Below are 25947 nucleotides of genomic sequence, written 5' to 3' on the forward strand. Positions count from 1 at the left end.
AGGGGGTTAAGTAAACTGGTTGAAAATGAAATAGCTAAGATACTGCAAAAACCAAGAAAATTTTATTTTCTACAAAGAAACATTGCTGGAAGATATTCCTTTCTATGAGATCAACATTACATCAAATTCAAAAGGATGGCGTCCTCATTTGATCAATATTTTTCAAGATCCCCTGTATCCATATCGTCGAACTGTTAAAGAGCTGAAAGAAAGCGTATGTTGGAACTTTTGCAATATATTCCTCCACATTACCAGTCATTTTATCGATGGTAACCTTCAATAAACCAAAGCACACGTGCATCATTTTCAAAAATAAGTGAAATCAAGAATCCAGCAGAGTATGGCAGCGATAATGATGAATATATAGATTAAATTCATCAAAAAGTGTAGTGGGCAGTGACCATAAGTCACAGTTTTTGTGTTAAATTATAGTTATGTTACAAATTATTTAAGTTACGTTCTTCTGTATCCTCACAATAGGTGAGGTTGTATTAGGTTTCGATAAAAAAGTCTTATTGTATGAATCACCTGTATTTTTCTGTGTTATATTTTGAAAACATCTAATTATCTTCCGTTTCATTGTGGACTGACTTGAGCCCTCCATAAATTGAACAATGTTGGCCCAAAAATGGAAGGTTGTGGTACAACAACGTTCTTCCTCGATACATAGACAGCTCATCCGCCTACAGATCAGACTTCACGTGACACGAGACTACACGTTCCATCGCCGTGTGACTCACAAATTCTTATAGGATTGCTCGTTTGCTTGACTCAAGGGAGAGCATCACAAACATGCTCAAAAAACTTAACTGGTGGACGCTTGAAGATAGACGCAAACTGTCCTGTCAAAGCTCACTTACAACGTCTCAAGACCCAGGTTTAAGGGGCGAATTCAGAGATTATACCACGACGCCGTACGTATCGTTCTCGTGCGCATTGCGAGGACAGGATTAGACTAATTACACGATGCACAGAGACATTTAAGTCACAATTCTTTCTGCCCTCCACATGAGAATCCAATTGCTTTATTCGAAAACATCCTTGGTCTTGCAGTGGTTTGGGAAGAATGGATGTAGATGCAGATGTTTTTCCCAAATATTCCTAGTTTTCTTTTTCAGAATCTACGACCAACCTAAAATGTTCACCCTAGAATCACGAAATTTAGTGGCAATATTTATTATTTGTCGCAGGTCCTCACTGAGAAAGGACCTTGAAAAAATCAGCCCCTAAGGAGCTGAAAAGGCTATTTGTATAGCTGAGGGATGCGAGAAGGTATTGTCTAAAAGTCAACGCGTAGCATAAACCAGTGATCTCAAAGAAATGAATGTTGGAGGGAACATTGTTTGTGTAACACAGGCATCCGCTTAGAAAGGATTCTGAAAAGCTCAGACTCTCAGGCGATGGAAGAGAGCTCAATTATTTCCAAGTAACTAATAATTTATATAACACTGAGGAACGCACCAGTTATCACAGAGTCACAGTTCCACCACATTATTGACGAGAATGAGGTCTATTTCTACTACAGCTATCATATCAAGAATGTTACTGATGTTACACTTCTGCTGCTCGACAAACTGCTAAAGTGAGCGTGACGAGAATGCCTATGGTGTGAGTGAAATGGAATGTAGATTGTTTGTGTGTGTGTTTTAGAAGGACAGAGACCTTCATTTTTCCTTTTGTTGTAAAACTTTATGAATTATGTGCAGTGAATCTATACCTTTCTGCATCTACCTCTAAGATTCATGATCTTTCACTACCATTGACTGTAGACTAAATAAACCGAAATTAAAATTTATTGGAAAATAATTATGCAATGAGACCTAAACCAAAACTAAACAATAGATTTTTTTCAGAAAACAACCAAACATTTTTTGAATCAATACTAAACTGATACAAAAAAGTTTTGCACCACACTCATAATCTGTGTTTTTTTTTATCGGATACCTCTTGCTAGTACAGTTGGCTACTGGAAATCTCTATGCACAGTCATGTGTCTAGTGATCGTAAAACTCTATTTGCACTGTCAGTTCAGGAAAGATCACTGGAAGCGGCACGGTGGACAGTACATGGCTCTTCATTCAGTCTGTCAATAGGCTTCAAAACCATTATTTCAAGAGCAGACCATTTGGTCATTGGAATTAGCCGGTCGAATTGGTGTACATGACAGAGACGTAATTCGAACATTCAGCTGCTATCGTGAGACACAAAACATTGAATACCTGGTTCTTAGCGGTCGTCCGAGATGAAGAACACCAGCTGATGGCCACTACGTACAGTTTATGTCTCATAAGGAAGCATTGCAGTACTGTGCGCTAACTTTTGGGAACGAAGGAAGATTACAGTTCAACGTCCCATCGCCAGCGCGGTCGTTAGAGACGGAGCACAAGCTCGAATTACAAAAGGAGGGGGAAGAAAATCCGCCGTGCCCTTTTCAAAGAACCATACTGGAATTTGTCTGAACTGATTCAGGGAAATTGTGGAAAACCTAAATCAGTATGTCCAGATGGTGACTTGAACCGTCGTCCACCCAAATGCTAGTCTAGTGTGCTAATCACTGCATCACGTCCCTCGGCCTATCTTTCTGGAGGCAACTGGAAGGGTAGTGACAACCCAGGCAGTACTCAACTGCCTTCACACGATTTGGCATCTAGGCGTCCATTATAGACAGTAGCACAAACCTTGTTGCACTGTGGAGTGCGAAGGTGATGGGCAAGAAAACACACTGAATCACTATCAAGGGAATAGTGAGAGTGTGGACGGGCTCCAATTCCCCCCCCCCCCCCCCCCAGATGAAACATTTGTCGTCATGACACGACAAACAAACTTTGAGTTGCAGTGCTGTCGGTACCTCAGGTCCTTGCGATCGAAAGACTACTTGGCACACCATGTGGAGCGGCGTCAACACCCTCGAGCGAGCACTTCTTGTAATCTTCTATCATGACCGTCGTCGACGCGGCACAGCACGCGCGCTCAGCCCATCTCTGGGTGGCACCTGCATCTATGCAGTGTGCATACAATTCCGATCTCAGCACACAGTCTGTGGACCAGTCACCTCAGCTTTCACAGGCTGATAACCTTCTTGTTTTGAGGTGTTATTCTATGATTACTGTCCGCAAATCAATTTGTGTCAAATGCTACATTTGGAGTTTGGAGAGGTTCAGAACACAAATACTGATGCACACAGGCTTCACGAAGTGCACCGAAATCTTATCCATCTCCATGTCGACCAGTCGTTGATCTGATGATGTAATCTCTTGAATCATAATGCCCATACCAACGCTAAATTAAATGAATTTCGTGGTTCTATCTAACACTTTCCATAGTTTTCCCGAAAACTGAATTATTTGTTAATTTATAAAAAAATGTTTCAGAGTCAAACATTGTGAGCGCCCAGTGTTCAGTGTCTACATCAATGTTGTCCCTCAACCTGGGATACTATTTGAAGGAAATGTCATAGGTGATGTAACAAGTTCCATCCTGAAACTGAGACACTGCTAGAGATTTCTGTGATGCAGAACACATCTCTGCTTATTACCCATAGTTGTCATTACTTTGCGGATGGAACCATCGTGTGGAACTCTACACACAGTTCTAATTCACAGTGCACACCATATAAATGAGTGGGATATGCCTTTCTCTGCCTCCAACGCACCTCCCTCACCAAATTCAACAGCCACATTTTGGATCTCTTTCTCGAGTCGGAAGATTTCCTCGTCAGACATTGATCGGAAACCTCCAAATGGCAGAGATTGTTGCATATCATGTCAGTCGAGGTTGCTTACATCCAAGTAAATAATGTAAGTAAAGTCGTTAGGTATACAGTACTCCTCCTCACTCATTCAAAGGCCTGTCCACACGACTACAAACCCCCCAAAAATCCCACATTCAGAGAAAAGCAAAGTGTGAATATTGGTAACAGTTCTATGCTGACACGTATTCTTCTTAACGCAGTGTCCCATAAAAGCCCTGGAGGTGACATAGGAAGTACCTTTTAGAGAGTATGTGTCCCAGCATAAACTCTGAAATTTTTCAAAAATGTCGGCGAGCAGATGGAAATCAGTGTTCCCCCAAATCTGTGATACCATACTTTCGCCAAACATTCACCACCTGCCCATACTCCGCAATCATTTATGGTGGTGCCTGTGAATTTACTGGAGAATTTAGGTATGTCGAGCAAGTGGTTATGAGGTGTCAAATCTAGCTGTTTATTAGGAAAGACCCCGTACATCACAAGCTGTGAAACTTTGCTTCATCGGGATATGCAGCTCTGATGATGTGCATATGCTCCTGACACATTGTCTCAGCACTTTTCTGACGACAAATGTGGATGAAACTTGGCAGATCCACGATAGTTTTGCCATGATTCACTAGGAAAAGGAAATGTACTTTTCACTGGTACCGCGAATGACAATGACCTTATCATCATTATAACTGACGTCACCCAAATGCTGAATATGAAAGTGGGCATCATACATGTTCAAATTGTGAAGGAAGGTGTGTATGTTCTGTGGCAGTTGGCACCTCAAGTTGCATGCATTGCAAACTGCGCTGTAATACTTCCCTATTGGAAGACAATGCTGTGTCTACATGGAGTTCCTGCTTCTCTAACCAAATATGAAAATCAACTGCCTGCTCGTATAAGGCATCATCCTCCTGAGAGAATGTTGTCGCAATATATCCTGTTAACTTCCCATCCAAGCTTATTGAGCTCAACAAGCAATGGCCTCTCAGGATTATTACCGATGTATGATTCAAATTTGCTACGACTTGAGTCATACGAGCATACAACTTGCTATGCAACTGCATATGGTTTGTGCCATTCTCTGAAGGTATTATGGAGGCAGTGGGGCCATCTTCGCAATGTGCCACGGGAGCCAAGAGACACTCGAAGACAGCATATGCGACAAAGGGACATTCTTAAACTTTAAGGATGTTATATCCCCGGTAGGCTTTTTCACACTAACCAGTTCCTGGATAGAGCAGTCTGTCAGGTACCTTTCTAGATACTCACTATCAGTGAAATAGTTTTGGCACTACAATAAAAATGACGTGTACCACAAGGTTTTGACAATTTTGTGGAAAGTAGGTAGGACATGCTTTTGATTCATATGTAGTTTTGCTTCTCATCCTGAGGGAACAGTGAAAAATCTCCACTTTTGGGATGCTGACCGGCTAAACTTGGAAAGTAGAAGAGTCCAACTAGTTTATGCTTTACATCTTTCTGCGCAGTTTGGTCCTGGTAATTGAGACGACCCCTTACTCCACTGTTAGCACATTGGCAGTGATGTCAGTTGTTGACTTCTATTTCCGTTCCAAATTAATACATTTGTTACATATACTTATGAACATTATTTGTGAGATTTTGTTTTGTTTCCTTGTAAGTGCACTCGATGATAATATTGTGATTAGTTAGATGAATGTTGATCCAGAGTTGAAAGTGATATTAAATAATATTGCAGCAAATAATGGCGAGTTTAGAGCCCCTTAGACTGAACTAGATACTCATAATTTGGAGTGTAAATACTACTATAAATTAATAGAGAAGTCTGTACATATATTTTTTATGCATGATACTTATTAATATGGTTATGTATTTTCTTTGGAAATGTGATGGGTATATGTGGACTCAGGCTTGAGCTTGCAGCTGACACAGTGATGGTACTTTCATCAACCCAGTCCATTGAATATATATTTACCACACTTGCAAACAGCACAACAGCCAGATCCATCATCGTCATCGTTGTGGTATGGGCTGGTGACACCATCTCGTTTGCCAAGCCAGCCGTGCTCTCTTTTCGCTGCAGCACCTTACAATCGTCATGGACATTCAAAGCATTGGGCATCATATTAATATGATCGAGGGCCTAGCAATAGCTGCTCCCCCATCCATTGCGTTACGATCATCACGTAAAACAAGCACCGTCATTGGGCTACTCTGTAGTTGCTGGCGCTTTTTGGGGACAGGACTTTACAACCCCACACTGACAACACTAATGCAGGGTACAAAGATCCTGCAACTTTTTTTATTGCTTGTGAAGCCGTTTTGAAAAGGAAGCTCCCCGGAACCGTCAACAACACACGATTTTTCACCATTAAGTGCAAGGCAGTTCTGCATTGCAAACTCACGCATCCCTAAAAGAATGTAGTGATGCTGGAGAGTAAAAGAGCATTGTCCAAATTTAGGGGGTAATGGTGTGCTATTTCGGGGCAAATCAATTACACAGTGGTTCAGAACTTCCACAGAGAGTGTCGTACTGTGCCATTTTTCTGAACTGCAGGAAAGAGGGATGATAAGGCTCTCAGCTGTGTGCTCCACGTCGCTTATGTTTTAGATCCACTTATTGGGGATCCAGTATCATTCTCTGGAAAGCTGTTGCCATTAAAAAATGATGTTTTAATGTCCAGAATACTGATCAGGGCAACGACTATAGCTTGGCATGGTCTCTTACCGAGCGAAGTGGCGCAGTGGTTACACACTGGAGTCGCATTCGAGAGGACGATGGTTCAAACCCATGTCCGGCCATCCTGATTTAGCTTTTCCATGATTTCCCTAAATCGCTTCTGGCAAATGCTGGGATGATTCTTATGAAAGAGCACGCCCGATTTTATTCCCCATCCTTCCCTAACGCAATGGGGTCGATGACTTTGCTGTTTGGTCCCCTCGCCCGTATTAGCCAACCATGGTTGCTTCTTATCCTAAAAATGCAGTGTGTACAGGTGCATTCAACACATCTTATGTCAGTGGGTATTATAATTTCTAAAGCATCTGACTCCCCATGAAACTCAAGGACTTACCAAAAATCGACAGGTAGAATATAGACTATTCAATTCACGTTCATGACCTGGACGTCAATAAAAGCAGGCCAGAAGATAACGAAGAGTGGACTATGCAGAAAGATGTAAAGCATAAAACAGTTGGACACCTCTACTTTTCAGAATTAGCCAGTCAGCGTTCCTAACACACAGATTTGTTCCTATTCTCAGAGGGTGAGAAGCAACACCACGTCAAAATCAAAAGCATGTCGTACTTTCTTTCCGGCCAGTTGTGAAAACAATGTGGTACATGAAATTTTTGCCATAGATGCCACAACTGTTTTATCAGTGTTAGTATCTAGAAAGGCATGTGACTGACTGCTCTTGACAGGATAAAAACTCCTGTGCCGTGTTGTCGAGGTAATCCCAGTGCCCCTCACGCTAACTTCACAGAACGTCGGGGATAATCCTGTGAGACGGCTGCTTACACAGGAAGTTGATCACAGCAACGTACCCATGATCAACTCACAGGAGAATGATGTCTTATACGGGGAGGCACTTGTCATACGGGGTGTTCAAAAAGTGTCTCCGCAGTGCCGTATGATTGTTAGCCACGCGTGCCGTATGCCGCAGTGAATATACCGAAATGAAACTCAGTGAAATACAAGTTATTAATTTATTGAATATTCATTTTTTCCTACAAATTTGCACGTTAAATGTTGAAAGTGTCCCCCCTGTTGTCTAATCAGTTCGTCTAATCATGTTTCCAAAGACAAACCGTAACATTTCTTTTGTAACAGAAGCAGTGAAAGTGGATATTGCAGTTTTCAATTCATCGATGGAGTTAGACTGTTTTTATAGACAGTTGCTTTCGCTGCACCTCAGAAGAAAAAGTCAGGTGGTATTAGGTCAGGCGATCGTGGAGGCCAAAGTCCTTGTTAAATTATGCGATCACCAAAAACGTCAGCAAGCAGTGACATTGAAACGCGAGCTTTATGCGTGTTTGCACCATCTTGTTGAAAATAATCGTTCAGTATTTCACTTAACACAAGTTCTCCTATGAATGGGTACAAAATATCACTGCAGTGCCGTTGTGCTTCTATTTTTTCTTTGAAAAATATAGGACCTACAATCCGACGTCTAGAAATTGCAATCCAAACTCCTATTTTCACAGAATGAAGTGGTTCCTCATGAATACACAATGGATTTGCAGTACTCGACATACGAGAATTTTGCAAGTTAATGTACCCGCATAAATCAAGCCATGCCTCATCAGAGAAAAACGTTTCATTAAGAATATCCCTTCCATTTTGTTGAACGAAATTTCTGAACCATTGACAATAATTCAGTCTCTTGCCATTATCAGTATTTTTCAGTTCTTGCACGACTGTCACTTTGTATGGGAAAAGTTCTAATTTTTTCCTTACAGCTGTGTAGGCCGTTCCGACACTAACATCGATTTCCTGGACGAGTTTTCTTACTGAACTGTTCGGACTCGTGGACATTTTATCGGAATTATCGAGTAGTTTATCCTCAGACAAAACGCTAGGACGACCACTTCTCGGTACATCTGTCACTGAACCCGTACTTCGAAATTTGTTAATCAAATCTCGCACAGTATCGCGATGTGGGAGTGTTGACCCGGGAAAACTGAATTAAATATTTGACGAACTGAAACTGTGTATTTACCCCCAGCTTTGAACTCTTGTTCGACTAAAAACACACGTTCTTCAATGGTTAGCATTTTAACAGTGACAAAAACGAAACAAACGAACTAAGGAACTAAACTTAAACGTTCACGTCAACACATAACGACACACACTAATGGTACTACTGACGCTGGCTGAGATAAACGAAACAGTGGAATGTTGGGAGAGTCCACTTGAAGGGAAGTAACCCAGGCAGGCGAACAGTCATACGGCACGCGCGGCTAACAATCACACGGCACTGCGGAGGGACTTTTGAACACCCCGTATTTGTGGGCTACTGTTAATTAGAGAAGCGGAAACTCCATGTAGAGACCACCGTTGTCTAAAGGGGAAGATACGTGGCACAGTTCACAGGGCATGCAACTTGAAGTAGAAACTGTCTCGACACATACCCATCTTCTTCCATAACTTGAGTGGGTATGATGCTCATTTTATCATTAAGTTGTAGTGTGATTCCGGTGTGAAAGGTCAGTGTGATACGCAACACAATTGAAAAGTTCATTTCATTTTCCATATGAGTCTTACATGTGTCTTTTCAGAAACTTGCGGAGATTCTGTATCAGGAGGATATGCATATCACCAGATGTGCATATCATAATGATGTGAAGTTTGAGCTTGTGACGAAGAAGGTCTTTCCTTACAAATAGCTGGATTCGGCTGAGAGGCTCCACAAACCCACTTTCCTTGACATAACGGCATTCTACAGTACTCCCATAATGGATGTGGAGTATGAGTGTGCAGTGACTATTTGGTGGGAGTTCAGCATCTCTGATTTAGGGGAATATGCTAGATTGTATATGAACACTGCTTACTAAAATTATTGGGAAATTCCAGGGCAGATACGCTCTGTATTCTGCCGTCTATTTTATCTTTCCAGGGCTTCAGGGTACACAATGTTAAGAAGAACACATGTCAGCGTAGAACTGCTGACCAATGTTGACATGTTACACTTTTTCGAACACTGGATTCGCATGGGACTTGGGTGTGCGCGCACAGATTTTCTAAGACAATTAACCCACAGATGTGCGATGGTAAGTCCACTCCATCTAACGATTTAAGTTACGTTCTTTACTTGGATGTTAACATTGCAATAATCTTTGCCATTTAGAGGAAATCTTCCGATTAGAGAAAGAGATCCAAAATTTTGCTGCCGATTCTGTTGAGAGATATGCTTTGCAAGCAGTACAGACGTATCCCACACATTTGCATGATGCACGCAGTGACTTGCAAGTGTGTCCGGAGTGTTTGGTCTTTCACAGTGGTTCCATCCCTAAGGTGATGACAACGCTTGGGAATAAGCAGAAATGTATTCTGCGCTACAGAAACCTCCAGGAATGTCTTAGTTTGTGGATGAAACATGCTAGACCTATCTGTGTTATCTCCTTCAAGCACCAGGGTTGGTTTAAGGTTCAAATGGCTCTGAGCACTATGGGACTTAACATCTGAGGTCATCAGTCCCCTAGAACTTAGAACTACTTAAACCTAACTAACCTAAGGACATCACACACATCCATGCCCGAGGCAGAATTCGAACCTGCGACCGTAGCGTTCGCGCGGTTCCAGGCTGAAGCGCCTAGAACCGCACGGCCACACCGTCCGGCTTGGTTTAAGGAGTGCTTTGTTGTAAACACTGAAGACAGAACTCTCGCTACATTTGACTTTGAAAAATATGTTTTATAAATGAATGAATAATTAAATTTTCGGGAAAGCTATGGAAAATATTGGAGAATACCACGAAATTCAATTAGTTTACCATCGGCTTGGTCGTTATGCCCCAACAGACTACGTCGCCAGGCCAGATTTTAAGCTGCCCACTATCTTCAATCAAGGGATTGGGTGTGTGGATGTGTGGGCAGAACAGTTGGATGAATCACTTATTGTAGATGTGTGACAGTACACATACCTCATTGTATACTACGTGTGTGTGCAAATTTTTTTTACACGATTGTACACTATGTATCCCTGCTTATTTCTGTGATGATGCTACAAAATTTCAGGCATCATGAGGTAGGGTAAATGTATTATTTTAAGTAAGGGATCCTTGTCCGGCAATTCATAAGGGAAAATCGTTCTAGTGCCTCTCACAGAGGATATCTTCTGTGACAAGCTCTTTACTCTCCGTATTTTGAGAGGAGCTAGTACGGACCAAAAAACGAAAAAAGTCTAGAAAATTGGCTCTAAAGTGTATACCTTGAGAGCTTGTTATGGTGAAACACATCCCTTCTACTGAACTAGTGGTCACAGCTCTTTAAGGTATGCATTTTAGGGCCCATCTTTACTAGACCTATCGTCTTTTGTTGCCTTCTGTTACGTTATCTTCGCGTTACGCTATCACTTTCACGTAACTGTCCGAAGAGGCTGATGAATAACTGCGAGGTCGAGCTGCGTGTGGAAAGCAAAGATCTTGCAGTAGAAGTGGTCCGCTGTGAGACGTACCAGAACTATTTTCGCTTACAACTTTCGACCTGGTCGTTTCCAGACCAGGCTCCCTTATCGCAAATTGATACATTTACCCTTCTGCATAATCCCTGAAAATTTGTAACATCATCACATAATCACCCTGTATATGTGTGGTTTTCCTTCATCTGCTGCTACTAATCTGAATGTCCGATATATTGCACAGGGTGAATCACATAAAGCTTGCACCACATATATTCCGGAAATGGAGAGTGCTGTTGATCTGTGATTTTCACAGAATAGATTGGTTATCAGAAGCTCGTATTGCTAACCAAGCAACAAATTGTAATAATACTAGGAATGTGTATGTTTTTTGTGCAAACATACATTTTTTAATTGGAACAGTGCCTGTTAGCATTAACAGAGTAAAAATAGGGTAAATAAGAATGTCAGTGGTGTTTTTTGCTGGGTTCTTGTGCGAGTCGTTTAAGAGATCCTCTATTTTGAAAAGTTCTCACATCGACACATGTGCAATACCTAGGATAGTACACACTAACATCTTCTCGTATCTTTGGAACATGGTCTATAAGGAGGCCACTATACTTGTGCACATTCGGTGTTCCGTCTATGAAACAACGGCCAGTGGGCTGATGACTCACCATCCCACACCACACGTTTACACTCCATGGACGCTGACGTGGCACTTGAAGCCAATAGCGATTGTTAACAGACCAGTAGTGCATCTTTCGGCGGTTTACTTGGGCGTGATTGGTAAATGTGGTTTCATCATTAAACAAGGTACGTGATACGTCTGGAGTGTCCTGTCCTAATGCCCATATACAGAGGTTAACACGATTCTCATAATGGTTTCCACGCAGCTCTTGATGAAGGGAGACATGATAGAGATGGAACCTATGTCGATGGAGAATGTGTAGAACAGTTGCCTGACTAATGCCGCTTCCTCATGTGACTGCGCAGGAGCTAATATGTGGATCAATTCCAGCAGCAGCAAGAACAATAATTACCTCCTCGTCTGTCGTCATTTGTTTCCTTCTGTTACGTTATATTGGCGTTACACTACCACTTTCACGTAACTAGTTGGAGAGGTTGATAAATAATTTCCGAGATGGTTGATGTCTACTGGGATATTTGCTGCATACACCCTATAAGAATGAACTGCACTCTTCCTACTCTCCATACGTCACGACCATGTTGGCTTTTCCTGCATTGGTAAATTCCGTCGTCCACCCACGACCTACTGTTAGGCACGCACTAACTGACTAGCAAGTCGCAATGACTTCATGGAACACACAAGCACACGGGAAGAAAACATAACAACATCGTACCTAGTGGCTGCACAGGCTGAATAGCACTACCAAGTGTCGGGGTGGAAATGTTTCAAAATACGATACCTCATAAAAAACTCGCACTAGAATACTGAAACAAACAACATTGACTTCTAATTTTTACTACTTCTAGTTTGTTAGTGTGAATGGCATTGCTTCGTTGGAAAAAGTATGTTTGCACAGAAAATACACTTTCTAAGTATTATTAAATATCTTAATTTGCTAACAATACGAGCCTCTGACGACCCATTCTGTGAAAACTGCACATCAATAGCACTTTTCATTTCCGCAATATTTGCGGTGCAAGTCTTAGGTGATTTGCCATGTATATATAAATGGTGAGAAAGGAACGATTAAAAATGTACAACCTGTGCATATAATTTTAAAAAAAACGCACAAATTATATTGGAAACGTAGTATTTAAGTTTGGCTCTCTAGTTTTTTCAGTGTATAAATGTACCTGTTGCTAATAGTAATGTATATACTACTGTGGCAGGAATCCAAAACGATCTGTACATACTCTTGTAGATTAATAGAACTCTGTATTTCTGAAAGGAAAAGTACATAAGTTAGCTCCTCGTTATGAAGTGGCCTGAGACTAAGTATCGTTTTCCTATTACTCGGTACTGATACTCCCGAAATTTGCAACCGAACTGGGTCCCGACCAGCAATGAGCGGCTAGTTAAGTCAACGTTGACAGGGACTTCCTGGAGGTGTGGCGCTCTTCCCATTAGTGCGCGGGTCAGCGCCTTCTTAATACTCTTTCGCATTGCTGAGCTGGTCGGCGTGGAGTCGTTGCTTTAGGACTGAACATATACATTATCAGAAAAAATCCTTGATTTGTAAATAAGATCATAAAAACTTTTAAAAATTGTTAATGTTGTTGTTGTTGTTGTTGTGGTCTTCAGTCCTGAGACTGGTTTGATGCAGTTCTCCATGCTACTCTATCCTGTGGAAGCTTCTTCATCTCCCAGTACCCACTGCAACCTACATCCTTCTGAATCTGTTTAGTGTATTCATCTCTTGGTCTCCCTCTACGATTTTTACCCTCCAATACTAAATTGGTTATCCCTTGATGCCTCAGAACATGTCCTACCAACCGATCTTTTCTTCTAGTCAAGTTGTCCCACAAACTTCTCCCCAATCCTATTCAATACCTCCTCATTAGTAATATGTTCTACCCATCTAATCTTCAGCATTATTTTGTAGCACTACATTTCGAAAGTTTCTATTCTCTTCTTGTCCAAACTAGTTATCGTCCATGTTTCACTTCCATACATGGCTACACTCCATACAAATACTTTCAGAAACGACTTCCTGACACTTCTCTTCTTCAAAAACGCTTTCCTTGCCATTGCCAGTCTCTACTTCGACCATCATCATTTATTTTGCTCCCCAGATAGCAAAACTCCTTTACTACTTTGTCTCATTTCCTAATCTGACTCTCTCAACATCACCCGACTTAATTCCACTACATTCCATTATCCTCGCTTTGCTTTTGTTGATGTTCATCTTATATCCTCCCTTCGAGACACTATCCATTCCGTTCAACTGCTCTTCTAAGTCCTTTGCTGTCTCTGACAGAATTACAATGACATTGGCAAACCTCAAAATTTTTATTTCTTCTCCATGGATTTTAATACCTACTCCGAATTTTTCTTTTGTTTCCTTGAATGCTTGCTCAATATACAGATTGAATAACATCGGGGAGAGGCTACAACCCTGTCTCACTCCCTTCCCAACCACTGCTTCCCTTTCATGTCCCTCGAGTCTTATAACTGCCATCTGGTTTCTGTACAAATTGTAAATAGCCTTTTGCTCCTTGTATTTTACCCCTGGCACCTTCAAAATTTGAAAGAGAGTATTCCAGTCACCATTGTCAAAAGCTTTCTCTAAGTCTACCAATGCTAGAAACGTAGGTTTGCCTTTCTTTAATCTAGCTTCTAAGATAAGTCGTAGGGTCAGTATTGCCTCACGTGTTCCGATATTTCTACGGAATCCAAACTGGTCTTCCCCGAGCTCAGCTTCTACCAGTTTTTCCATTCGTCTGTAAAGTATTCGCGTTAGTATTTTGCATCCGAGACTTATTAAACTGATTGCTCAGTAATTTTCATATCTGTCAGCACCTGCTTTCATTGGGATTGGAATTATTGTATTCTTCTTGACGTCTGAGGGAATTTCACCTGTCTCGTACATCTTGCTCGCCAGATGGTAGAGTTTTGTCAGGACTGGCTCTCCCAAGGCCGTCAATAGTTCTAATGGAATGTTGTCTACTCCCGGGGGCCTTGTTTCGACTCAGGTCTTTCAGTGCTCTGTCAAACTCTTCACGCAGTATCGTATCTCCCATTTCATCTTCATCTACGTCCTCTTCCATTTCACCCTTGTATAGACCCTCTATATACTCCTTCCACCTTCCTGCTTTCCCTTCTTTGCTTAGAACTGGGTTTCCATCTGAGCTCTTGATATTCATACAAGTGGTTCTCTTTTCTCCAAAGGTGTCTCTAATTTTCCTGTAGTGAGATAAGCCTCTACATCCTTACATTTGTCCTCTAGCCATCCCTGCGTAGCCATTTTGCACTTCCTGTCGATCTCATTTTTGAGACGTTTGTATTCCCTTTTGGCTCCTTCATTTACTGCATTCTTACATTTTCTCCTTTCATCAATTAAATTCAATATTTCTTCTCTTACTCAAGGATTTCTACTAGCCCTCGTCTTTTTACCTATTTGATCCTCTGCTGCCTTCACTACTTTATCTTCTTCTACTGTATTTCTTTCCCCCATTCGTGTCAATTGTTCCCTTATGCTCTCCCTGAAACTCTGTAGTACCTCTGGTTTAGTCAGTTTATCCAGGTCCCATCTCCTTAATTTTCCACCTTTTTGCAGTTTCTTCAGTTTTAATTTACAGATTGTGGTCAGAGTCCACATCTGCCCCTGGAAATGTCTTACAATTTAAAACCTGGTTCCTAAATCTCTGTCTTACCATTATATAATCTGTCTGAAACCTGTCAGTATCTCCAGGCTTCTTCCACGTATACAACCTTCGCTTATGATTCTTGAACCAAGTGTTAGCTATGATTAAGTTGTGCTCTGTGCAAAATTCTACCAGGCGGCTTCCTCTTTCATTTCTCAGCCCCAATCCATATTGACCTACTACGTTTCCTTCTCTCCATTTTCTTACTACCGAATTCCAGTCACCCATGACTATTAAATTTTCATCTCCCTTCACTATCTGAATAATTTCTTTTATTTCATCATACATTTCTTCAATTTCTTCGTCATCTGCAGAGCTAGTTGGCATATAAACTTGTACTACTGTAGTAGGCGTGGGCTTCGTGTCTATCTTGGCCACAATAATGCGTTCACTATGCTGTTTGTAGTAGCTTACCCGCACTCCTATTTTTTAATTCGTTATTAAACCGACTCCTGCATTACCCCTTTTTGAGTTTGTATTTATAATCCTGTATTCGCCTGACCAAAAGTCTTGCTCCTCCTGCCAGCGAAATTCACTGAGTCCTACTATATCTAACTTTAACCTATCCATTTCACTTTTTAAATTTTCTAACCTACCTGCTCGATTGTTAATAGACAACAATAAATATTGTGGTAGAAAAATTATTAATAAACCACAAGTTATTTTGTTGTACCATTATTGTTTTCTGACCGTTTCAACACATAGTAAAAATGGACTATAGAGAAAAAATTGTTTGTAATGTGTGTTTGTAACAAACTTTATCCTCACCCTATGGAGACAGTTCTTGAAGGAAGATGGCTACGTAATGTTCTAGTGATAAATGATGTCTGGGAGGGGGGAAGTTTGAATCTTATTGGGCCAGAGAGGTGACCATTTCACACAGAACTTATGTGATAAGTGCCTTACAGTAAGGGATATGTGTACCGAGTTGAAATCGATGCTGTGGTTTAAGAAGAGATTTTAAATTAAGAAGGCTATTCGAGACATTGCACCGCAATGTAGTGGACAAATACATCTAGATTCGAATTATAGACATTCCAGAGCAGTTCGTAAAAACGAAGAAGCAGTGTAGAATGCTGACATACCGACAGAGTGATTGAAGAAACCAAAATAGAGTTAGGTTTTAGGAGCACAAAACGTAGGAATCTGAATATTATAGACTAAACATGGACAAAGAAAGCGCAGACACACCTAAATATGTTTTTAAGATTGACCTGTGGTTTTATTCTGTTTATTGATGGACTTAGAAGATTGACGTGCTTTTTCGATCGCGTCGTATATATTGCATAAGAAAAAAGCGGAAGTTGCGGAAAGGCGCGACCGGTATGGCTTTACGTCCTGTTTATGAAGTAAACAGAATAAGAGTTGAGCGAGAAAACTAGTTTAAGCTTTTAGTTGGATACATTTTCTTGCTGCGTAATCGTTTATGAGGTCGAGGTGTACTAGACCTTGCTGGCTGGGAAATGTGGAATACGCTACTACACGCGTTTTACATCACTACAGTTTATCCCTCTTTTTTGCAATCGAAAGAAGCAGAAACTGGAATATCGTTAAAATGTTGTACATTAGTAAGAAGTCAATTTTTCTATAATACCTGAATTGTAATGTAAGCCTAGACCTTTGAGACAACCAGTAAATGGTGCGAGCCTATGAGTTTCGAATCACGCATAGGAATTGTTTTCTGCAGTACCCCGAGGGAGTTATTACACACATGGCACGGTGCTGGAGAGTACGTGTGCAGTAAGTTTCCGCGCGTTTTATCTTATCAACAGCTCGTTTAAGATTTCGGCGGTCGCCGCTTTCTGGCAGAGCGTGTCTCTAAATAGTGCTGAGTCTGGCGGCGGCGCGCCAGTAGGGGACGCCCTCGCCAGCTCGTATGAAAGCCCGTCAGTGCGAACACGCCTGCGTTGGTGGAGAGCCCCTTCTTACGTGGCTCAGCGAATCTCACGGGAATGTGCGTATTTGGTTCCAGCGTCACAGCGATATTCCAAACAGGAATTGGGTGCTCTGTGTCAGGGGTTCTCGAACTTTGTCCGTCGCGCTAAATTGCTTTGGTCCCCGTTTTTTCTTTCCTTCCTCATCACTTCTTATACTTGCACGAAACCGGCCCAAGATATCTTTACTTTTGTCTAATTATTGCAGTTATAAATTACAGTAATAATAAGAGAGCCGGCCGGGGTGGCCAAGCGGTTAAAGGCGCTACAGTCTGGAACCGCGCGACCGCTACGGTCGCAGGTTCGAATCCTGCCTCGGGCATGGATGTGTGTGATGTCCTTAGGTTAGTTAGGTTTAAGTAGTTTTAAGTTCTAGGGGACTGATGACCTTAGAAGTTAAGTCTCATAGTGCTCAGAGCCATTTGAGCCAATAAGAGAATTTCCTTCGAGCACATAAGAATTGAACTTTTCTTAAAAAAATATCATATACCTGCATTATTCATAGATGATGAAAGTTACAAATGAAAATTAGTTTATAAAGAACCACAGCTGCGTGTCAAGCTATTTAGACAGAGCAAATAAAGTATTCCACTGCATATTTTTTTAATTGGTTCGTTAAAGTTTGTTTCCATCTACATTCATCTTAATTCATGTAGAGAGATCACGGACGTACAAATGACAGCAGAACAGCAGCCAACATTTAAATGTCACTTTAAATTCTGTTACATGCAATCTGGTCAGCCAAGAAGAAAACAACCGAAGTAAAAATGCATACGGTTCAAAATAAGGAAATTTTCTGAAATTAGCACGTGCAATATGATGTGTGAACTTGTATTTGTAAAAAAAGCAGATCGAGTCTACGCTGGATCTTTGAAACATAGACCCTTCCAGCTCCAGTAGAGATCGATGTTTCGTCTTGATTAATGCCACAGCTCAACGGAATAGACAGTGTCTAGAAAGGAGGATATAAGATAAACATCAACAAAAGCAAAACGAGGACAATGGAATGTAGTCGAATTAAATCGGGTGATACTGAAGGAATTAGATTAGGAAATGAGACGCTTAAAGTAGTAAATGAGTTTTGCTATTTGGGGAGCAAAATAACTGATGATGGTCGAAGTAGAGAGGATATAAAATGTTGACTGGCAATGGCAAGGAAAGCGTTTCAGAAGAAGAGAAATTTGTTAACTTCGAGTATAGATTTAAGTGTCAGGAGGTCATTTCTGAAAGTATCTGTATGGAGTGTGGCCATGTATGGAAGTGAAACATGGACGATAAATAGTTTGGACAAGAAGAGAATAGAAGCATTCGAAATGTGGTGCTACAGAAGAATGCTGAAGATTAGATGGTTAGATCACATAACTAATGAGGAGCTATTGAATAGAAGTGGCGAGAAGGGAAATTTGTGGCGCAACTTGACTAGAAGAAGGGATCGGTTAGTAGGACATATTTTAAGACATCAAGGGATCACCAATTTAGTATTGGAGGGCAGCATGGAGGGTAAAAATCGTAGAAGGAGACCAAGAGATGAATACACTAAACAGATTCAGAAGGATGTAGGTTGCAGTAGGTACTGAGAGATGAAGAAGCTTGTACAGGATAGAGTAGCATGGAGAGCTGCATCAAACCAGTCTCTGGACTGAAGACCACAACAACAACAATGCCACTGCGGGAAACGTTGACTCGCACAAGTAAGTTGATGCGAAGGGTCCACTGCCCTTCTTGCTTAGTTCGCACCCAAAAATTTTCAGGTGGTTTCGATTTTAATTCATTTCGCAGTGTCGTATCCTTGAGAGTTCTGTTAGCACCTCCTGTTCTAATGTTGACGAGTGGTCTCTTATGATAGTATCGAACGGATTGTGGATCCAGAAGGTTCTGGAAAATTATCCTCGAATTGTCTTTTTCGAGATGTACTGTGCCAATTCTACCAAATTTACCAACATCAAACAATCTATTTTCCTTTGAAAACTCATTCACACAAGTAAAATTTGGCAGTTATCCTTCTCCATCAGGGTTTTTCAAAACGCAAGCCTTCCCTTAAATGCAAGCACTTTCTCGCTTAGAAAGATGATATTACTATTTCGGCCTTGAAGCGATATGTTAAGATCATCCAGGTTTTGAACAACGTCGGCGAAGAACCAAACATTGGTAGCCGTTTCTCATCCAGAAACAGAACAGCGAGTGTAGGACTGTTGATCAGTAGCGAAAGGTGAAATTAACCCCGCAGCCGCACCGCGCGACGAAGAATTTTACCACGGGCCAATCAATTTACCTCCGTGTGCAACACAAGCGAATCATGGGTAGAACCAATCTCCTCGCAAAGAACGGAAAATAGCCTAGTGTTAAAAAGCTCGTCCTTTCACAAAATTCACAACACTGATTACATCTTGAGCATTTTATTGACTACCGGTTGTGCTACTTTCGAAGCGAATGCTTACTAGTATGTCATTTATCTGTGAATTTTGCAGAAGCAGAAACAGTATGTACTCTTACTATGCACACCTTTTTACTGCCACTCCATCAGTAGATACATAAACACAGTTTGTCCATGACCCACTGTTGTCAGCAAAAATGGAATTCAAAAGAAAGAAAATATCTTCGGCTGTAGTGCTCCGCCGGCCTGAGTGGCCGAGCAGTTCTAGGCGCTTCAGTCTGGAACCGCCCGACCGCTCCGGTCGCAGGTTCGAATCGTGCCTCGGGCATGGATGTGTGTGACGTCCTTAGGTTAGTTAGGTTTAAGTAGTTCTAAGTTCTAGGGGACTGATGACCTCAGAAGTTAAGTCCCATAGTGCTCAGAGCCATTTGAATTTGTAGAGCTCCCTTCAAATGCTCTAAAAAACGAAGTCCTCGTGCATTTCATTGTCATAGCAGTAGCGTACCACAACAAGAAGCCGCAACTAATTTCCAATCTCAGTACTGTCATCAAGTTGCAGGGTGAATTTTGGGCAATCATAAACATGTGGTAGCAATTGATTTTAAATGCAGTGGCTGCTGCATCAACATGACAGTAGTGGGATGATGGCGGTACTGAACTCTTGATATCAAACATGCAAATTAACTAAATTGATCTATTAATTACCCCCACCCCAGATGACATAATGGGCTCTCCTAAGCCAGGTTGTGAGTCCCCATCCCCTTCCCCTCCATTTCCCCCTGTCCCATCTGCCCTATTGGCGGGAATTTCGAATTTTGGCAGGAATTCTGAATTTTTACGGTAAAATTTGGTTGTCACTTCTGAGAAAGTAATGTTAACAGAAAATGTTGATGGAAAGTGTTTATAAATCGAGGATAGGTGGCAAATATCGAAAAAATTCAGAGGATGGGAAATCAGGGAATTATGCACTGCAGAGGACATAATTTGAATTTTGTAGGACAGGGATACTCTTAACTTCTGATAGCATCGTGTACTGCAGTCGCACTGCCGTTAAGATGCTCCACATGCACCTCCGGGTGCTACATACGGCGCTCGTATTCACGTATTTAACACGCAGGGAGCCGTGCCATGCAGTTGTGGCTGTCCAGTGAAGGGTATCACTCAGGCGGTGTCCTATAGCTGAATGAGCAGCTGTACGCTGCATCACATGCACACCGCTTGGCATGGTATCTGGTGGTCACCAGTGGAACCATGCACTCACATCATCAGTTTCATTTTCGTCGTCCCAGAGTTGGCGTCGGCTAAGATCGGTCTGCTGTCTTCTGGCGCGGGCGTCATCAAATATCCGCCGCCTTTCTCGACAATAGCGCACCACATGTCCCGGTCGTCCGTAGTGGAAACATACTGGTTGGTTATCCTGTGTACTCCAGACGTCAGTCTTCCTTGGTGCCCAAACAGGTTCCTCATGCGGCATTGTAGGAACGTACCTTCGCCTGGGCCTCGACTTTTTTACCGTTTTAAAGGGAAATGAAGGACGAGAGATTGGGCTCAATGTCTGTTCCTCCCTTATGACCTCTTGAAGCGTCTCGATTTTTTGCTCGCCGTGCAGTCCAAGTGCCTTCTGAACTTCCTCTCTCACTATCTGACGAAGAACACTTGTGAAATCAGTTTCTTCCTCCATCACAGACATCGATACGACTTTTGGAAGCCGTTGAAACTTCTTGCGTGTAATTCTTTTCTGATGCATTGTCTCGACATGCTAGCACCATTTTATGAAGTCGTCTGCTGTCGAAACCTCCTTCAGGAGTAGGGCTTGATACATGTCCTCAGCAGCATCCTTCATGAGATGTGCAACCTTATCTTCCTCCTTCATTCCTGGATCCACTATTTTACGCAGCTTCAAGAGGTCTTGAATGTCGGATGCTGTAGTTTCTCCTGGACGCTGTGCCCTGCACTTTAATTTATCTTCAGCCTTGCACTTCTGTCGTTGTGTGTCGCCGAAATACTTGCGCATTTCCGCCTGGAATACTCCCCAGCTTGTGAACTTCTCCCCGTTGTTCTCCTACCATTGTTTGGCAGTGCCCTCCAAGCAGAAAAATACGTTAGCCAAACAACGGTGCCATTCCATTTATTAAATTTGGCTATACGCTCATATACCTTCAGTCACTTGTTTGGATCTTGGCCATCGTCACCAGAGAAGCCGGAAGGATGTCTCATGTAGTGGCACAGAGTTGCTGTCATCGTAACGTCCTCATCTTCTTCTGTTTCCAATAGATTGCGATCTGTTGAATACGGCTCGAACTCTGGTTTCTCGCCACGTAAACGGCGGCTCTGTCGTGGCCTGATGGGAACCACTTTATCGTCGATGACGTGTGGTAACACAAGTTCCAGTGCCCAGCGCCTCCAGCAGAATAATGTCACGTAGAAGAGGGTGTAAGTAGATGAGTGACGAACACTAACTTCACTTAGCGAAGATTGATTCAGCACTTGCACATACAAGAGCGCGGAGCGAACTGCCTCCGGCCAGAACACATACAGTATATATACAGCTACAGAACATTCCAGACATTTGTGGATACTTCTAGAATGTACTCGATCCGAATATAGAAATTAAAGGTGTACAGCCCAGGTCAGTTTCGAACTCACGACCCTCCGTGCAACAGTTTAGTGTCATATCCACTACACCACGGTGCTACTCAGCTTTTCCTGGGACAATATAATTTCTTGCCTGTGTTATGTTAAACAAGCATTTTTTTCAGTTATCGCATATCTGCTTCATAAATTAAGATAAATCCCGTTATGTAACTCCAAACCAAAATTCACCATGACTGCTGCTGATAACATGGATTTCCTCTTGATCGTTATGTTCACCTACAAATTATTGGCCTATGATGTAGGTAGATGTGATTTCATTGAAGTATCCTGTTTATAGCATGAATTATTGTATTTTGTTATGCAGAAGTATTATTATTTTCGTCAAGCGGGGGTATGTTGAAAATCGTTAGCTTTTTTCCATGCATCAGTTTTACTGATAGCCCTTTACAAAAGTTGTCAGGTATGCATCTAAGTGTTTATATAAAAAGTTATGAATTCATATCGTGAAAGTTATCAAATTTCCTAACAGGGTATTCAGATTTTTCGAGCTTGTGATACATTTTCGTGACAAGTTGTTAAAAACTTTTCTTTCTTGCTGTTGCAGCATTCGTTCCCGAAATGCTGGCCAACCTGGAGCTTAAGCTGGTAGTTGAGAAGCAGCCCTGGTAACTACACTCCAAATTCTGTGTGTGTTTGTGTGTGCGTGTGTGTGTGTGTGTGTGTGTGTGTGTGTGTGTGTGTGTGTGTGTTTAATGTTGCATCATTAGAACAGCAGCTGACCGACCATGAGTGGCTGCTGAAGGCCGAACAGCACTTGCAGCAGTGAAGTAAGTGCATTTGTAATATATTGCTGTTAGACATTTTTTTCATACAGTTGTGTCAGACATATTCTTCATTGTTGTATAAGTTGCTATGGAGCAAGAGGAGGATTATCTAGGAGGAGTATGTTTCGCGGATGATGATCAGCAGAAATCAGTTCCATCTGGTATGAACTTTTTTTCTTTTTTTTCTTAGTTAAGTATAAACAGTATCTTGTTGTAGGAAAATTCTATACCGACTTTCTTTGTTGCTGACGGCCTTGGTGGCCGAGCGGTTCTAGGCGCTTCAGTCCGAAACTGCACGACTGCTACGGTCACAGGTTTTAATCCTGCCTTGGGCATGGATGTGTGTGATGTCCTTAGGTTAGTTAGGTGTAAATAGTTCTAAGTTCTAGGGGACCGATGACCTCCGATGTTAAGTCCCATAGTGCTCAGAGCCATTTGAACCATTTCTTTATTGCTGTTGTTTCTGACAGTCAATATCTCGTTGTAGATGGCATCAGCGAGATGGCCTAATGGCTCCACGGCAGTTCTGTCGAGGGTGAAATACCAAAGAGGGTACCGAGCGAGGTGGCTCACTGGTTAGCACACTGGACTCGCATTCGGGTGACGACGGTTCAACCCGCATCCGGCCATCCTGATTTAGGTTTACTGTGATCTCCCTAAATCGCTTCAGCCAAATGCCGGGATTCCTTTGAGGGTCCACAGCCGACTTCCTTCCCCATCCTTTCCTAATCCGATGGGACCGATGACCTCGCTGTTTGGTCCCTTCCTCGAAATCAACCCAACACAGAGAGGGTGCCTGAGTTGACAGCTCCTGAGGCAGCTGAAAGGCAACGCCATCTCGCCCTTTTAGATGAGGAGGAAATACAGGACTGGGTGGGAGAACAAGTAGAAACATCGACTGAACAGCTCAATCCTTGGACCCAAAGTGTAAAAGGCGATTAGAATGCAACTGTCGTCGTTACAGCATATAATAACAGTTATCTTTCTGGAATGTTGATTTACTTAATTGTTCTTATTTGTTTACAGCATATATTTAAAAAAATCTTGAGCATTGTACTTATTTTTGTTATTCGTCTGTTGTAGAGGTGTCACAAATACCGCCAGCACAACAGCTCGCTGTGGCATGGTTGCCTAGAGCAGTGGTTGTTAGGGCAGGCATCGAACATGCAACCGAGCAGCATTCCCGCCTTGCAAAGTGCCACTCCTGGCTGCACGAGAGGGGCAGAACCAGCTTCGACCACTGCAGTGCCGGCCACCGCACCACCGCATACTATCCGGCGTCTGGTGGTTCAATCGAAAGAAGAGCAGCAACAGTCCAAGATGGTGGTGGTGAACGCTCCAGCATGCAGCCGTATCCACAGCCTGGATGCTCCCAGAGCACCTCGCCGTCGCCACCTCCACTTCAGAGACTTGTTGCCGCTCTAGCTCAGGAGGACACGCACATCACCCGATCTGCATAGCCCAACGAGGAAAAGTTTCAACTTGTGACTAGAAAAGCAGTTTTGCCCAATGAGTATCTGGATAGTTAGACAAAACTCTATGAAACCAGGCTACCTGACATACTCGGATTTACCAGTACAATACAGGTGATGTTGTAACTAGTGCAGATTATGACCATGCCGTGAATGTATGGGGCAATTCAACATTCCAGTTGGGTGAATACACATAACATCTACGTGATTACTCTGCTATTCACAATTAAGTGTCTGGCAGAGAGTTCAATGAACATTATTATACATGGAGCATGATTATACATGGACACTGACGTGCACTTATTTGCAGCTGTTTTTCAAAAACTACCGGAATGTATGCCCACGTACTCTCTGGATCTCGCCTTGTGTTACACAGCACCTGGGTTGTCCTGGGATACAATACTCAAGAACTTTGGACAGATGCTGATATGCTTCTTTTCACTGAGCGCGGGATCCGAGGGGGACTCTGCCAATGTGTCCATAGATACGCCAAGGCAAATAACCCACAAATGAGTGTGGGGATCAACGCATCCCTCGATTCAAGTTATATTCCATATTTGGATGTGAACAACTTACATGGGCACACCATGATGCAGTGACTACCAGTTGATGGGTTTCAATGGGTTCCCGTAAACTAATCAAATGGTTCAGATGGCTCTAAGCACTATGGGACTTAACATCTGAGGACATCAGTCCCCTAGAACTTAGAACTACTTAAACCTAACTAACCTAAGGACATCACACACATCCATGCCAGAGGCAGGATTAACCTGCGACCGTAGCCGTCGCACGGTTCCAGACTGAAGCGCCTAGAACCGCTCGGCCACACCGGCCGGCCTAATTAGATTAGGTGGAAAAATATTGGGTCTGGCGGCTGATTCTGATGTAGGGTATGTCATGGAGAGAGACCTCATGTAATTTGTTGGTATGCATTAAATGGCAAGCGACTTGCTGTTATGTCCAGAACAACAAGTTCCACGAGGAAGCACTACCCCTAAACTGATGGCCACTTTTAGACACAAGCTCAGGTACATAATGCATTGTCGTAATTACCAGCAGTGTCTCAGGTTAGGGATGGAGCTAGGTAGAATCACCCGGGTTACCTTCTTCGGTCTCCTTGGTTGAAGGAATATATTGAATTAAATACCGAAAAGAGGACGGGCACGACTAGTGAGTCCGAAAAAGATTTTTGTAAATTAATGAATAATTCTATTTTCCGTAAAACCATGCAGAATGTAAGAAATGAATGCGATATTTGGATTAGAACCGAACGGGAGGGGTCTGGCGCGTAAGAAAGTGCATCACGAGATCAAATTTTAAGCGGTTCACTATTTTCAATGAGAACTTTGTTGCTGTGGTGATGACGAATGTTTCAGCAGAATTTACGCAACCAATCTATTTGGGTATGTGTATACTGGAAATCTCCGAACTCCACATGTGCTCGCCGGCCGCGGTGGTCTAGCGGTTCAGGCGCTCAGTCCGGAACTGCACGACTGCTACGGTCGCAGGTTCGAATCCTGCCTCGGGCATGGATGTGTGTGATGTCCTTAGGTTAGTTACGTTTAAGTAGTT

The 25947-nt window shown here is 42.3% G+C and overlaps 1 long non-coding RNA gene across 1 annotated transcript in view; it reads left to right on the top strand.

The window, feature by feature from the left end:
- Positions 1 to 25109, top strand: part of LOC124805182 — a 176403-nt gene extending 151294 nt beyond the window's left edge. The window contains exons 2-3 of the long non-coding RNA XR_007017402.1: positions 22684 to 22744; positions 23987 to 25109. This is a non-coding gene — a long non-coding RNA (uncharacterized LOC124805182). The remainder of the gene's footprint in view (positions 1 to 22683; positions 22745 to 23986) is intronic.
- The last annotated feature ends 838 nt before the right edge of the window (positions 25110 to 25947 follow it).

The sequence above is a fragment of the Schistocerca piceifrons genome, chromosome 7 (genome assembly GCF_021461385.2).
Source record: "Schistocerca piceifrons isolate TAMUIC-IGC-003096 chromosome 7, iqSchPice1.1, whole genome shotgun sequence".
NCBI lineage: Eukaryota > Metazoa > Arthropoda > Insecta > Orthoptera > Acrididae > Schistocerca > Schistocerca piceifrons.